We start from the raw sequence: 14,959 nt of genomic DNA on the forward strand, positions 1-14,959 counted from the left end.
TTTGAAAATTCCTCTCCATGTAGTGTGTAACACAGCTCTAAGTGAAGTGAAGTATCCAGCTAAGGCTTAAATCTGTTAGTGTACAGTGTTTAAAACGGTTGATTCATCTATAAAAGAGTCGACTCATAGTGCTTCAAACGAGTCGCCTTAAAACCGATTCATTAGGTGTTTCGCCATGATGTACGAACGAAACCAAGTTATTCACGTGCACGCGCAAACCCGGGAGATTTCAAACCTGCGGCCCGCCCTCTGACGCTGAAACCAAGACACACACACACACACACACACAACCACAAACATGGCGGTCGATTGAAGTCACACTGCAGATGGATATATTGAGTCTCTACCAAAAGATGAAACCTCAGCATTTTAACCAAGCAGTTGGAAACTACTGGAAACTTCTGGAAGCTACATGCTACAAAGAATACTTCATCAGCGTTTGTTAAAGGAAGGATCAGTAAAGAGTAACTTACTGATGGACGTCAGGATGGATTTTTCTTCCTCCATTTCTCAAATGTAAGTACGTGCGATTAAAGTTGTTGCCTCGTTGACTCTAGCTTGCAAATGTATTTAGTTGTGATTTGTTACTTGTAACCGCGTGTACTGTATCAGGTTAACTGGATATATTATCTTATCGCGTGCAAAGTCACGTTAAAAACGCGACGCGTGCTGCTTTGTTAACGGAGCTCCGTGGACGAGGAGTAGTGTGTGTGTCTGTGTGTGCGTGTGCGCGCGCTGTCGTCCGGAGGTGTGTGTGTTTGTGTGTGTATGTGTGTGTAAGTGTGTGTGTGTGTGTGTGTGTGTGTGTGTGTGTGTGCAATATGTGTGTGTGTGTCTGTTGAAAGAGCAGAGTGAGAAGCTAGGAGATCTCCTCAACTGTTTTTGGAGTTTTTGCTCAATAAAATAGTTAGTCTGTATTTTCAAGTCAATAGTCTGTATTTACATTGACCCACTGGCAGCTAAAATCCACGCCTACACTAATGAGCGTGTATGAACTGTGATTACTTTTATATTGCTGATTAGCTGTTTGGCATTTCACTCTGTCTCTCACTGAAGGCAGTCGACCAATCGCAACAGGCTGTCATCGGTCCAATCAGCGCAGATTAGCTTCGCGCTAAGGAGGGGTTTGGGAACAAATGAATCATTGTACGATTCAGGAGTCGCTGGGATAATTAGGTAAAAATAAATGCAGATTATAGGACCATGAAAGTGTTTTTTGACCTTGCATGCATATTTAACTGTTGTTGGAGACCCTTACAACCAAGATATGACCCTATTTCATGTATAATATGGGCTCTTTAAATCAATTAAATCACTTCGTCTTTTTTGGGCTAATTTTTTTTTTTCTTTTGGAAACAACTTGCGAATTTTATTAAATTTGGCTCCAAATTAAATTAAATTAAATTAAATTAAATTAAATTAAATGTTTATTATTTATTTGCATATCAAATTGTTTGTACTTTTGGTTATATGTTGTTGCTTATTTAGGCTTCGGATTATGGGAAGTGTTTCAGGTGGAGTGTGCTGCTTGTTTGATTGTTTGTTTGTTTGTCTTGTCAAGTGTATGTACTTTATGATGTGTTGTACTCCGTTTGATTTGTGAACTTTTAGGGATTCATCTCAAGGGGCTATCCCATTCAATAAATTCAATGAAATCAATAAACAAACCCGTGGTATCTACATATGATTCAGCATGTGCATCATTAAGTAAAATATGCTGCTAAAATGATCCTCTCCATATGGATTCCCCATTATTTGAAACAGCTTGAAGCCTTTGCAATTTGCATTTAGATTTAGGGTTCATTTATTAGTCTGTAAACAGTATTTATTATCAATAAAGTGTGAATTCGATCTTTCAAGGGCATTGCTACAGTACATTACGCCATTAGGTATTTTCCTATCAAAAAAGATGCATTTATCACACTGCGGTTGCGTCCACCTGTTTAGATGAACTGTATGCTGATCGATAACCTGATAAAAACCTTCACTGTTTTAGTGCATTAAGTTGCTTTGCCTTAAGGGAGCAAACACAGTTTTTGTAGTTCGATTACAGTGTTGTTGTTTTGGCAGGATAAAGTGTTTATCGCGAGGGAAGTGTAAGAGTAATGGTTGTAGCAGCTTGTTGTTGTAGTACATTCATCCACATTAAATGCTCTGGTTCGCATCTGTTTGTGCAGCGCTGTAACCTCCGAGCGAACCTGATTTCTTCCACAAAACTAAAACCGAGGAATCATAAATCAGTGTATTGTTGTTGTATGATGTTGCCCCACACCGTTGAGGATTCATTAATGCTGTGGTTTGATCCATTGGGAAATCTTCGGGGTCTGGAGGAAACCCACGCTGGACCTGTTCAATTCCCAACGTAATACCTCTGATATTAAACCTCTGTGATATTAATAGTCTCTCTCATGGATTTCTGTAGGTGATAAATCACGGTTCTTCAATTGACCCTTCACCTTTCTTTGATTTGTGCACTCGCGCATGAGTTTACTGTGTGTCCCAAAAGCCGAATGCATTTGTTTACTATGTTTGTACAGAAATACCTTTAAATACACGCACAATTTCAGCTGTAATGATTGAAAAAGCATGCAGGACTTGTCTGGAAACATTTTTAGTCCATGTTTACAGAAGGGTCAGGTATGAGTTTAGGCTTTCTTTATGATGAATGTTAGTCTTGTGAGCTCATTGTGGAAATCTATGTTGTGTTAAATGGACTTGTATCTGGTCTGAGCTTGTCCACTGAGACTGTTTGTCCTATTTTATGTTTTAAAAGGACAAACAAAACCAAAAACAAACATGAAGTAATACAGAGGGGGAAATAAGTATTGGTAACAACCAAGTGTGCCGCAAGCCTGCGTTTGAGTGAAGGTCTTGGCCGTTAGATCGCCCCCTGGGGGCTGGCTGCAGTACAAGTCATAAAGCCCGCCTCCTCCGTGTTAATGAAGGAGACTTGAGCCCAAATAAAAAAATGTATTACACTTGCAATAAAATATCCCGAAAGATGGTTCTGGTCGATTAAGGCACTGATTATTGTGCTGAAATAGGTGCAGATCTTCATTTTTGTAAACAGTTTGTTTTTAGCAGTAATTTAATGCTGGGCGTGTCATCGTGATTGACAGTTGTGATTGACAGTTTCTCAAAGCCCGGCGTCTGAGCTTCGGCAGAAGACTGAAGTGTTATTACTCGATTTCTGTGATATTTTACTACGACAAAATGAGTTCAGCAGTAAACTACAGTTTCTGACATACATGATCCTGGTGGAACACTGTTTATTCGCTAAGGTCAGAGCTTTTTTCGGGCTTTATTAGTTTGCTAATACACGCCTAGCCACCCAGATAGCAAAATACACTGGGGCCAGTTCTTGCCTGCCGGAGACTTACCCCTCAGACTGACTACCTCTGCTGGACCTACTCCGGATGCCTGGACTCACTGCCCGATTCCAGCCTGAGTCAATTGAGCCAGATGCGGCGGCCGAGCGAGCAGGCGCTGCCGCATGCGAGCCGGAATCAGCCCGCGACGCCGCGAGTAGGTTATGCGCTGCAGTCCGGAGCTGGCGCGATTGAATCTTCATTATATAAAACCCTCACATTTGTTAACGTTATTACAACCATTTTTGTTGATATAACAACAAACGCATGCTACTATGTGAACGCAAAGTGTATCACTGAGTTTAACCTTTGAATAAAGATGCAAACAGCATACATAGCAATTATTTAAATAAAGGACAAAATAAATAACAATAAACCTGTATCGATTGCACAAGTATTAAATAATAATACAATTGAATACATTTTGTAGTGCACAAGAATTAAGAAATACGAAAATGACAATAAAACTGCACAATAAAATAAACCCATTTAAGTACGGGGAAAATACAGGAGATCGTTAGCAGTAATTCTCTTTGTGTCTAAATAATAATCTCCACGTTGATCTCCTGTATGGTTATTTGAACTTGCTTTACAGGACGTCTCTGCATTTTAAGTTTTGGCATGTTATTAAGTAATCTACTGAATTTGCTGTTATAAATCATTATAAGGTTCTTGAAATCGAATCTTATATAACCTAATAGAGCTGTAAATGTTAGATATTATTTATTTACATCATTTACTGTTGGCGTTTTATTTGAACACTCCAGCTAACATTAAAATGAATGTAAATTCCTCGTTGCCAGATATAATGAAGGCATCGAATAAACCAAATGAAAATGGAGGCAAAAAAATTAAATAAATAAACAATTCAAGCGAAAATGAATAAACAATATACTAGTGATGTTGCAGCAGATAGACATTGTATTAATAGTGCAAAGTTTTTTTGCACAAATTGACAAATTGCGGGGTTGGGATGTGTAAATATCCTGTTGATATTTAGTAATCTTGCTGTATTTATCTTCTAAACGCACGATTGTTCCCGCATGGTAAATCTTTATGGTGTGTAGGCTATATTTTGGGTTCTGTTGATGGCTAATTAAAAATAAAAATCTTTCTAAAAATGTATGTGTTGTTTATATGTTATTGTTCATATTTTACAAGTGTTATTTCTATCCCTATGAAGATAAGAAATACCAACAACAAATATAACAATAAGAGAATATATTATTTGTGCTCATATTCAGGCTAGAGTGTATAAAAGATCGTTTAGTTCTGCAGTCCACCATGTATTGCTTTTATTAAAGTTTAACAGCTTACATCACACCGTTTTTAAACCGTATATTATTGTGTTTTTTTAATGTAAGTGCTTCTATTTACTTCAGCGAGCGTTTGTTATAGTGCAGACACCGGCAGTCGAGTGAGACGTTCGGGGGGCGTGGTTGATTTTACATAAAGCGTTTGGTTGGAAGCTCGACTCCGCTCATTATCGCGGCTCCTCCTCTGGCTCCATCAGACAGTCCTTCTGCGCATGTCTGGCTCCAATTTCAGCAGTCTTTTGCGACAGTTTGTGCCCGTCAAGCAGGCGTTTTGCCCTCAAGGCGTTCAATGGGAAAAGGGGCTGTCGCGTCGTCCATATTTTTTACAGTCATTGGTAACAACCAAATAAATCCAAATATGCATAGAATAATAAGTTTACGAATTTAGGATTGTTTAATAAAATGAAATGTTGCAGGGAAAAAGTATTGAACACATGAAGAAAGGGAGGTTTAGAAAGGGAGTAACTGCCCAGACAGCTGCTGAAATCTTTCAGTAGTTCTTCAGCAAGCCTCTGCTCTTCCTCAGAGTAAACGAATATCAGCTGCTTCAGTCCAACATCTACATTAGCAGGAGTATGAAGATGAATCCAGGGTGGACATTTCAGCAAGACAATGATCCAAAACACAGCCAAGCAAACTCTCAAATGCTTTCAGAGAAAGAAAAACAAGCTGTAGAATGGCCCAGCCAATCACCTGAGTTGAATCCAATAGAGAATACAAAATAAAGCTCAGATTTGAAAGACGAGACCCACAAAACCATCAAGATTTTAACTCACAACTGAGCAATGCATGTGACTTCATTCTCCATATAAGAGGCATCTTTAAGCTTCCATCACCAAAAAAGCCTTTTATAAAAAGTATTAAACACATTTCAGTAGATCAGAACTTTCTCCTTGTGTCATTTCATTCTTATAACACAGAACTTTTCAGATTATATTTTTTATTTATTTTATTTTTTTAATGTTTGTATTGTTTGGGTTTTTACCAAAATCTGTTTCAATTCCATGTCAACAGCTTATTTAGAAATATTATACCCAGAAAAAAAATGATATGTTCCATACTTATTTTCCCTGCTGCGTGATGTTTAATATTAAACTAATTTCGAGAGAAGCACGCGCTAATGATTGACCCAGCTGGCATATATTAGCTAATCGTGATCCTCCCATCAAAGGATCCTAAATATGTCCTCGTTTTCCTTACTACAACTAACTTCATCTGGAAGAAACCCCCTCTCATCTGCTTCTTCCACCTTTATTTAGAATGGTTGGCACGGTGGCCCAGTGACTAGCACTGTTGCCTCACAGCAAGAATTTTTGTGTGGAGTTTGCACTTTCTCCCTGTGTCCGCATTGGTTTTTCCCAGGTTCCCCGGTTTCCTCCCACCGTCCAAATATGCACTATATTATAGACAAAATAAACCAAAGTTTTACTTATCAGATGTCTCGCTCTCAGGAAGTTCACCTTTAGTCTGTGTAATGAAGTTTACGGCCCTTTGGCCACCGGGAAGAAGGAGGCGGAGAACCGACGCAGGTTTAAAATATTTATTAATAACAATGACGGCAGCTCCTCACGGAGGCTGCCGTCTAAACCAAAACAAACGGACGGCAGCTCCTCACGGAGACTGCCGTCAAACTGAAAGCAAAACTAAAACAATATGTCCGGGCCCTGTCCTCTCTCGCCTTCCTCTGCCATCAGTCCTCCTTTTATGGTCCAGAGCTCCTTCCGTGGGATCCGAGGCAGGTGCGCACCGCAGGTGTATCCACTTATGCGGTGGCCTCACAACGTTCCCACGGCTCTCGGCCACGCCCCCTCGCCACAGTCTGGTTTATACTTCTGCGTCAAGCGGTCGGCTTGACCCACGGTGCATGCAACGCACGTATCTGTGCATTTATACTTCTGCATGCCATTTCTGTTGCTCTGCAATAACACTTACAAAACGCTAGCTGGCAGAAGGTGTTTATGTTTCTCTGTTATTGAGTTTCTTCGCTGATGTTTTGTTTTTTCTGATTGCTTCCTTAATGTACAAGTGGTTCAAACTCGCTCATTTTAAGGCAGTAACCGGCGGACGTGCAACAACTTTAACCATAAGGTAAACACAAAACAAAACCTTCCATCTGGAGCTCCTTCACGGGACTCAACACTTGTAAACAGTTGCTCCGATGGACTCACGCGGCTTTCGGTCCCGCCCACACTCATCACCGCTTCCAAGCCGACCAATCACAGAGCTTGCGCTATGCGTCGTTGCGACGTGTAGTTAAATTTTTTGACAGGTGCGCATCAGCGATGCCGACGGCCATGTTAGATTGTGTCAAAGCAGCTTCACATAAAAGATCATAGTAAATTGGAACAGTGTAGTTCAGTTTTTTTGTGTTTAAGTTCAGTTCAGTTCAGTATGGTTTAATAATCACTACTGAAGGTCTAAACACTGGAGGGCAAATCCATCGATGCATAGCTCTACCGATCCCACACCATGCAAGCCAGTGGCGACAGTGGAGAGAGAAATAAAAACTTCACAAATTGCCGAAAGTGAAGAAAAAAAACCTTGAGAGTAACCAGACTCAGTTGGGCACCACCATTTTTATTTTACCGCTGGCCAAACGTCTTGTGCTGAGCTGTAGTCTCAACAGCGGAGGCTGGAAGCTGGGCCTCAGCGAAGACTCGTCTCATGTTCTCCACTCCTCCATGACCACCGCAGCAGCTGCTCAGGATTCGGCCTGGTCCAGGATATGGAGACCTTGGGATCATCTTGTCTCTGGTCTTAAATCGAATCAGTGACTCTGCATAGTCTGAGGGCCTCAGGATGAAAATCCCCAGGTGGAAAATGCCTCACAGCAGTTTTTTCAATCCTATTATCACATTTTTTAAATGATCAGTCCAGGAGGTGGCTCTGATCGACAACAGTATAAGTTCAAAGATGATAAAAGCAGGTAAAACAGATTAAAACTCTCATTTCAAAGCTGTCCAAATGTGACTGTTTATACGCATCAGCTGCCGACAGGATGTGCTTAGCATTCTCCTTGCGCTTACATGCAAAGCATAATGGGTAATTTTGTGTTCTGAGAAAAAGGTCTATATATATAAATATATATGATTGAGATATGATTGACTAGGATTTAAGTTCCTTCGATTTAAAAATGAAAACTATAAAAATAGCTTAGATGTAGCTAAGCTACTTTTTTCCATGTAGCTTTTAGCTTAGCTTGCTGCGTTTTTGATGGGGTAGCTTTTAGTCTAATTAAGCTACACTGTAAATGCGAATAGTATTCCTTACTATCAAAATTCTAGTGTGTTTACTTAATTTTAAGCTAATTGTTGAGTTTACTAGAAATGCATTAGTGTTGCTGACATAGTAAGGTAAAGTTCCCATAACTAATGTAATTTGAGTAAAATTGCTTATAAGGGCTAAGCCATGCTGTTACGCATGCGTACTGGGTGGTGATTTCCCATCCCCCATCCCGAGTCACAACCAACCGCCACCCAGCACCGCCATTGAAGGACAGGATTTCATATTGAGAAGATGTACTGCTGTAAATCAAGGTAAACTTTTCGTTTTAATTACTACTTTGATTTTATTTGTATAGTATCAGTAATCTGTTTATTTCCTGCACTTTGTGAAATTGTTTGCTGTTTTGTGAACTAATTAATAGCCCATGATGTTGTGACTAAACGTTTTGACCACTGCACGTTATTTGCAATACTGTCTACTTTACTAGATAAGCTATTTTTAGCTGCTTAGTCCTTTTTAATAACTATTAATAATTTGTAAAGTTAGTAGTAATTTGTAAAGTGGGCGTTATGCTCTAAAAGAGTGGGCCGCGCCATTTTAAATGATGCACTGAGAGAGCAAGAGCGCGCGCAATGATCCGTTCAAATAGATGTAAAGTTAACACATAGCTGTAGGTCTACATTTTTAAAAAAGAAAACGAAACCTATTTATCCGCATTACAAATACAGTAACGTTAGTTATCGCTGAACTTTAGTGGCGCTTGTTGTGACGAAAATATGCGTGTTTTTTTTTTAACATTTACTTTTATGAGATCACCTGCAGGAAGCAGGTGAGGAGATCAGCTGTGATTCGGTCCGGCGTCAGCGAGCGGCTCATGACCAGACCAGTCGTTTTTTTCTCCATGATCGCCGGGGCAGCAGCAGTTTTAACCCGCCGAGGCTTTTAGAACATTATAAAGCAGTTTCAGCTCAAAATGGACCCGTGAGTGTCGTAGGTAATTTAGGATTTCGATGCGATTACGATTCGTGTCACTGTATGAGGCAGATACATATTTACACATGATGCTAAAGTGTGCTTATGCTAACAATCCCTATGAAACTTAAAGTTAAACTTATGAAAATGCGAGAGATATTTAATTAACTCATTTATTTGTTTTATATGCTATTTGTCTTTTCTTTATGCCGTTTTGAAGGTTTATTCCAGTGTTGCCGTTACGTTATTAAGTGTTTTGTATTGCTGTAATGACAAATAAATCTGACCAGACGCGACTGAATATGTGTGATGGATAACGTTAATGATGAAGTGGTATAACTCGTACAACCAAGCACAGAAACATCCCTTTGTTTGCTCAATATCACACAAAGGCATCAACAAGCATTTGTTATAAGCAAACTTTCTGTAAAGATACAGGCTTTGCCAAACCTGTTAGTTTGCATTTTTAAAGAAGGTTTCACTAATTTTTAACAATTTAGGGCAAATAAATTTGAACAATTACAAGGTTGTTTAAAATGTAGCACACCATTAGAGTATTGTGAGTGGCATATTTGGTTTGTAATATCATTATACCCTTTATTTATTTTTTATTTCAGACTACCAGTTTGTGAGCTGATATGCAGTGGAAATGTAAGTTTTGCACTTAACTTACACATCAAAGAAAAACTTTTTGAACAATACCGCACAAGCCATAGAACATATTCATGAATTGTTCTATTAACGTTACCTTGTCTCCATACTGAGTGTCAGGGTAATTTTAAATCGTTTAATGCATTAAAAGTACATTTAACAAAATTCTCAGCAAAGAACTGCATGATCAAGAATAGTCCGAATATTTTGTCCATTTGAATAATCATCTGAGGACTAGTTAGAAATAGGGTTGTTGTGTTGTGATACCATTAATTTATGTTACAATACTATACCAGCTGAAGTATGGTGATACCAAGTAGTATTGCAATACTGTAATTCATAACTTAAATCCATGAAATAAAGAAAAATGTCAGAAATAATATATTGTATATGTTATTATAGGCCTACTTGAATTTAAATAATTCCCTTATTGTTGAAAAAAGTATTTGCACATCTCTTCACCTAAAATGTATTCATTCCAGCAAAAAAAAAAATACATTAAAATAAAGATACATAAAGAAAAGAGCATTTTTCCAACAAACCTAGGCTATATGAAGTGGTCAAAAATTGTTTCCTGTTGCTATTTTGGGTTTTTCATCTATCATACTTTTTTCACACTTATTATCGGATAAGAATCCAAAGTAATTCAAAATTTCACTTTATGAGTCATTCTTTTTAATAGATTGTCACGGTTGTTGTAGCTATTATATCATATTGACAGGAACAGAAATAAACGAATTCCGATTCAAAATGAACCATCACAAAATATGCAATAGGCTACTATAAAAGGCGCAAATTCTACAGTTTTACAACCTTAGAAGGCTCCATAGACTATTAAAATACAATGATCTATTGTTGCTGAATCGTGTATTTTAGTGACTTTTTCACATGCAGCATTATGTATTGTAGGCAGACTGTTAATGACAATACTACCGTTTACAAACTACAGTGGCACCGCCAGTATCTTGGAGCCATTGTATCACGATACTACCATAGTACCGGTAAACCGTGCAACCCTAGTCAGAAAGTTCAGTGTCCTTTTAAAGACATCAATTGAGACAAATATTTATTCTACTTTTAATGCGCATAAAAGTAAGGCACACCAGCAACAATGCCATGATTATATTTAATCGGGGGTTGTGTTTATTACTGTTTGGTGACAAGTATAGCTCATGCTTTTGATGACAGGCGCCGGGAGTATTTGGCAGCTTTTATTATTCAAGAACATTTAACTATGTCATGTTAAAGTGTAACATCTGTTGCTAAATGGCATTGCATTGTATCATTGCATGTGTTTCTGATTTCTGTTTTTTGTTTTAGAATTTCGCTTAGCCATGTCAATAACACTTTACGTTTTTGTGCACAACAGTGACATCCAGAAGGAAGTCATAGAGGAAACACCAGCTGATGCAAGTGCTGCAGAAGGTTTGTTTTCTTTTCAAAACTTTGTGATTTTGTGAATTTGTGTTTTTGAATGTTATTAATGACTAATAATGTTTTGATTGGATCTTTGCAGAATTCAATCGAATATCAGGAAGAAATGTGAGATCCAAGTTCTACGCTGCATTGGACACACACTGCTCGTTTGATTGAAATAAAAATAAAAAAAACAGGAGAAAATTGCAGAAGAAAACTAGAAGAAATTTTCAACATGTTAATTCAAAGGTATTTTTGTGACATCATCTTTGAATCATAATTTGCATTTGATTGCAATAAATTGCATTTGATGTTTTCATTGGGCTATAATGCATGTCTACCTGTCTTTAATTTTTCAAGGTCATCTGGCAGCAGTTCTCCGGGGTCTTTCAGTCCTTTAGAGGGATGAGTCTAAAGAAATTTTCAGGATGTGTTTTGTAAGTAGTATTATTGTTTCTGCTTTCTTAGACTGGAAATGAAGCAGTCATTCCAGTTTACTTCACTTATTAATAAAAATTTTCAATTTTATAAAAATAAAACAAATGCATTTAATGTAAGTATTTGAAAGTAAGAGGGATGTTATATTATGGCCTTTGGAGCAAGAGCATTGCTATGTTGCAAATACAGCAGCTTGTGCCGTCACAGGGTCAGTTAGCTTCATAGGCCAGTGAAGTAATGAATGCATTTCTTTAATTTTTAAACACACTTGTTTTGAAAAGGAGGAAGATTAGCTTGAAAAAAAAATCTTAATAAGTGTAATACCTATGTAATATGTTGAGAGAACTATAATTTCAGTTGAAAGAACCTGCTGGATTAAGATGTAAAAAGATAGTGTTAAAAGCCACAAAGTCAAAGATGCTCCGTATTATAACCAACCCTGTGAAGTCACCTGCTGTGGGATTGTAGATGGCTGCACCCTTGTTCTAAAAGCCATACTAAAACATCAATTTTCTTATTAAAAAATAGTTATTAATACATTTTTAAAAAGTGTGCTAAATAATGCAAACTTGACTCACTGCTTTAATCTAGCAAAACCAAATGCATTCATTAATCGGTTCCCAATTTATTAAGTTTTCCCTACAAAATATTTATATTGATTATGTAGCACCAATTGGTCTCTCACACATTTGCATTTAATTTCTTGAAAATGTTTTAAAAGTACTTTTACTGCAGTTTGTTTTATTACATTACAGTGTTTCTTTAATCAAAAAAAAAATTATTGTTCCTTTAGAATAGTATCATGTTCAAGATACTGGAATTTAGTACCAATCTCTGCTGCAATTTTAAGCAGCAAATTTCCTGCTAACATTTTAAGCACTTTTGAGCACATTTTTAAACAGCACTGTTTTGCCATTCTGTTCACATGCTTAACAGAAATGACACTCAACAATGCTCAAATGTTAGCAGGAAATGGATGTTTTTAAAATTACTATATGGATTGGTAATAAATTCCACTATCATGACAAGCCTAGTAGAAGCAGTACAGGCAAATCCATCGTGTTGGTCTACATTGAAGAAGGAGCACCATAGCAAAGCCTTCTTATAAGAAGCATTTGAATGTAAAATGTACTATAAACACAAATAGTCATGCTAATAAGCAACTAGTTAATAGGGTAATTGGTTCCTACTAAAGTGTTTCTAAATTAAGCACAAGGAATTGTATTTTTTTCACCGCTGCTTTTGGTCTCCTGGCCACTACAGGCTTTATTAGTGCCATTTAGAATATCAAACTTTACTTATTTTTCTTTCTCTATTCATAGGATGTAATTGTAGAGTCGGACTTCAGTGCAGAAGATGTTGGCCTGCTGACTGTCGTGTGTGAAGATGTCTAAAGAACCTCATTATGGATGCAATGTGGGCCTTTATACTGGAAGGAAAAGTGGTTATGGACTTTGCCACATGCAGTATGTCTCTTTTTTTGCTTTGATTTACACACTGAATTCGGACTACCCAAAGACTTTGAGCAATGCATTTGAATTTGTTCAACGTGTGTTGCTTTTGCTGGGAGGGAAGCGTAATGTGTTTTATTCGTCGAGTGCCTATATACTGCTGTGCTTTATGTTTAAAGGTTCAGGTATAATGGCATGTTTAATTACAAAGTGTTGCTTTTTAACATGTTGCTGTTTGCAGTGTTACATTTAGGACTGCAGCATTTTGGTGTTTAAAACACTTTTTTTTTTTTTTTTTACCAAAAAAGTGTATTGTGATTTATAGGGTTGTCAAAAGTATTGAGTTTGGTACCAATCGGTACTGAAATAAATAAAAAAAAAAGTCCATCCATTTCCCACTAACATTGCAAGAACTGATTGGCCATTGTGTTCACATGCTCAGTAGATATGACTGATTGGCTTTGAAGGTCATTATTTTTACCACACTTCACCACTGTTCACCAGGTGCAAAGATACAAAGACACTGGATAACTTCAAAGCACTGTCGATCAGTCGATTCATCACCAGATAGCTTATATGTTAGCTTCTAAACAAATCAGCTATCGACATGGCTTTGAAACACTTCAGTGTCTGTGTAACTTTGTTTGGACTCAGTGAAAAATGGTAAACCTATGACAGTCACAGCCAATCACAGTCATTTCTGTTGAGCATGTGAACACAGTGGCCAATCAATGGTGTTTAAGAACGAGCTCAGTAGCACTCAAATGCTGGTGGAAAATGGATATTTTTAATATTTCAGTATTGATTGATACCAAACTCAATACTTTTGACCACACTAATGTGATATTTTCTGTAGGAAAATCTAAACTACACAGTCTAACAAATTAGCTTTAAAGCTTAATATCTGTTCCTCTGTGAGTGTCTATATGCTGCCATGTTTAAGGTGCTGGTGCAATGGCATGTTTAATTACACTAATTCAAGTATCTTTTTTCCAAGTGTCAAGTATTTAAAGTTTTTTTGATAGATTTTCAAACCTTTTCGAAAACTTGTCTAAGGTTTGAACATGTTTATTATATTTTTTGTCTGTATTGCTGTTTACAGTATATTACAGCACTTTACAACAGGTTTTTACAAAACTGTATTGTGTACAAGTGTATTGTGATACTAAAATATCACAAGTGTATTGTGAAATTCTGCTAATTTTGTCAAATAAAATGTTTACATTTAAGACCTGTATAATGTCATTACTTGTAAGTTGAACTACATATTTTATGTTCAGTTTAATTGAAGAAAATGTGGAAACCGATTGCACGTAGTTTCTTTAGTTGACATTACTTAAAATGGTGGATTAAAACAATGTTGAGACTACTAGCATTCAAGATGTTAACTGAACATGGTAGAACAGTATTAGTTAAATAGAGTTATTAAAGTAATCTTACTATAAAACCCTAAGTAAGATTACTAAATAATGACAAGTATGTTAACTAGAATTTTCTATTAAACTTACTTAATTTTTAACAGTTAGTTTACTTTATAAGTTTTAGTTTTCTTACTTCAAGGCAATAATTAAACTTAACTTAAGATTTCCTTGTAAGTTTATATTGCAAAAATAAGGCAATCGGTTTCCAAACTTTTTTTAAGTAAACTGAACATGTTAGAATTTACAGTGTATATTTTAAGTAGAGTAGCTAATAACTTAGCTCACTACATTTTTCAAGTAGCTTGCCCAACACTGCAGATGTCCATGTGAAGTCTTAGTCTGTACCCTGCTGAGAAATCCAGCTTAAACCAGCCTAGGATGGTTGGCTGGTTTTAGATGGTCAACCAGCCTGGTTTTACAGGGGTTTTGGCCATTTCCAGGCTGGTTTCCAGCCATGTCCAGCCTGGTCTTAGCTGGTCAGGCTGGGAAATAACCAGCTAACATCAGCTTGACCAGCCTAGCCAGGCTGGGAGCCCAGCCAAAACCAGCCATGTGCTGGTCAAGTTGGTTTTAGCTGGTCATTTTCCAGCCTGACCAGCTAAGACCAGGCTGAAAATGAACAAAACCCCTTTAAAACCAGGCTGGTCGACCAGCTAAAACCAGCCAATCAGCTTGGGCTGGTTTAAACTGGATTTTGTCAG

At 37.4% G+C, this 14,959-nt stretch overlaps 1 long non-coding RNA gene across 3 annotated transcripts; it reads left to right on the forward strand.

Annotated features, from left to right (window-relative positions):
- The first annotated feature begins 8,171 nt into the window (after window positions 1-8,171).
- LOC147839888 (uncharacterized) lies at window positions 8,172-14,066 on the forward strand. 3 transcript variants are annotated; one of them, XR_015512957.1, is made up of 6 exons: window positions 8,172-8,220; window positions 9,499-9,532; window positions 10,902-10,957; window positions 11,049-11,197; window positions 11,309-11,385; window positions 12,709-14,066. It is a non-coding gene; the product is annotated as an uncharacterized LOC147839888 (long non-coding RNA). The 3 variants fall into 3 exon arrangements; XR_015512958.2 differs by lacking the exon at window positions 8,172-8,220 and adding an exon at window positions 8,513-8,890; XR_015512959.1 differs by lacking the exon at window positions 8,172-8,220 and adding an exon at window positions 8,750-8,903.
- The last annotated feature ends 893 nt before the right edge of the window (window positions 14,067-14,959 follow it).

The sequence above is a fragment of the Danio rerio genome, chromosome 17 (assembly GCF_052040795.2).
Source record: "Danio rerio strain M-AB ecotype USA chromosome 17, GRCz13ab, whole genome shotgun sequence".
NCBI classification, from domain to species: domain Eukaryota; kingdom Metazoa; phylum Chordata; class Actinopteri; order Cypriniformes; family Danionidae; genus Danio; species Danio rerio.